General features: G+C 38.0%; 1 pseudogene; it reads right to left on the bottom strand.

Moving 5' to 3' along the window:
- Positions 1–295: 295 nt before the first annotated feature.
- Positions 296–1,964, bottom strand: LOC102847460 (annotated as a pseudogene).

Consider the following 1,964-nt stretch of genomic DNA (forward strand, 5'->3'; position numbering starts at 1 on the left):
TTGCTTTTCGCTAGTTCCTTCAGAGCAGCTTGAGCTTCCTCCTTCATCACCACAGGCTCATGATCATATGTTGTTTCATGAAGTTCTTCTGTGTCAGACAATTCTTTTTGGTATAGTGACTCTGTGCACTCCTAGCTTCTTTTGAGCTTTCTGGGTCATTCCACATTCTTCCCACAGCATCCTTAAGTATTGCAACCTGATGCTTGAATTTGTTCTTTAGTTCCTTCAATTTAAGAAGTTAACTATGACACGAGATTGAAAACAATTCTAAACATTTGAAGAAAGATTAATCTCATTAATCCCATAACTTAGTGAGAATATCCCAATCATGTGTTAGGACTTCAGATGTTTCACGAGGATACCACATTACACCTACATGCACTTTATCATGAGCTTTGAATTGGCTGTAGAGTTTTGTAATTTTCCAATCCCAAATGGTTAATTTTCCACATTCATCTTCTGAAATCTCCTAGATCATGACCAGCGAAAAGTCTACCTGAGAAGCATATCCTGCTACAACATGGCCCTTAAATTTTCTTTTTTTCTTATTTAATCTAAATCTGTTCTGTGTTCTAAAGATTAAGATTTGGTTTTCCATTAAATGGTATGTTATCCACTACCCATTTGGTGAAAAAGTCACTGCAGGAATTGAGTGCATACTGGATTTGGCTATATCCCATTGCCAAACTTTTAGGCTCTTATCATCAGATGTGGTTACAATCTTCCTGTTTTCATCAAAAGAGAAGGCTTGGATGAAGGTGATTTAATCAATGGTGTTGACAACTTCCAAATGCCGTTCATATTCCTGTACGGTTTCTCCACTGCCAATGTCCCACTGCACAATCTTTTTATCAGACATCCCAGCCACAAACAGATTTTGCTTATCTTCATCGGGATTAAATTTGACACAATATGGTACTTTTCTGTTTGTAAATCTTGATATACACTGCCCTGTCTCAGTGTCCCAGAGCTTAAGATACCTATCATAGGCTGTGCTAAGGAACTGGGTCCCTGCAGTATTGAAGCAAGGACCCTAACAGCTTTATTGTGACCAATAAATGTTCAGATGAAGCACTGGTCTTCATAAACTTTCCACAGCTTAGTTTCACAGTTCATGGAACAAGATACCAATAAATAGCCAGACCGAGAAAACAGTCTGACAGCATTGCCACCCTTTATGTGCCAAGAGCATATGTGGATTTGGTTTTTTTAATATTTTGTTGGTTGTTTATTATTATTATTATTTATTAGCAGTAATGCTTCTCAGATGGCACAATTGATAAGAGAATAAAACTAACATCTTGAGGTATGTGAAGATAGGACCTTCCCTGATAGTCATACATTTCTTTGACATGTAAGATTGTCTTTTCTTCCCCAGCTTTCTCATCTCCTTTTGCCTTTTTTTCTGCCTCTTTGCTGTGATTTCATCTAATTCTTTTTGTTCTTCTGAAGGTTTGGCTAAATCTTTTTCATCCACATATTTGTCCCACAGTCCCAAGAAGCCATCAATATTAGATGTATCATCTTCTTAGAACATTTTCCTCTTCTCTGCTTTCTTCTGACCAGTTTAAAACACAGTTACACCTTGATTCTTTTCAGTTTTTTTCTACAGAACTAGCATATTTAATAGACACTTCCTGATTGTCTAATGAAGGGTCCAATGCATAAACTTATGTGGCAAAGGTTCTCCTTTGTTGGTCATACATAAAATCATTGCTATGAGCTGGTTCAGCATATCTAGACCGAATGTTTCTAGGTGTAGCTATCTGCTGTGTCCTGAAGGGATTTGCTGGTCCAAACTCAGGAACAAACATGGTTTAATAGGTAGGATGATAGTGAACTTCTTTGACAGCAGGGTCAAGATGAACTCCAATCTCTAAATCGTCCTTAACTGCCTCCTCCAGAGCTGAGTCCACTGCCACTGCCAGAGAAGGTTTGGATGATGGCGAGTTAGTCTAGTGCAT

The sequence above is a fragment of the Elephantulus edwardii genome, unplaced genomic scaffold, assembly GCF_000299155.1.
Source record: "Elephantulus edwardii isolate Elephantulus edwardi_28Jun2011 unplaced genomic scaffold, EleEdw1.0 scaffold00411, whole genome shotgun sequence".
In the NCBI taxonomy this organism is placed as follows: Eukaryota; Metazoa; Chordata; class Mammalia; order Macroscelidea; family Macroscelididae; genus Elephantulus; species Elephantulus edwardii.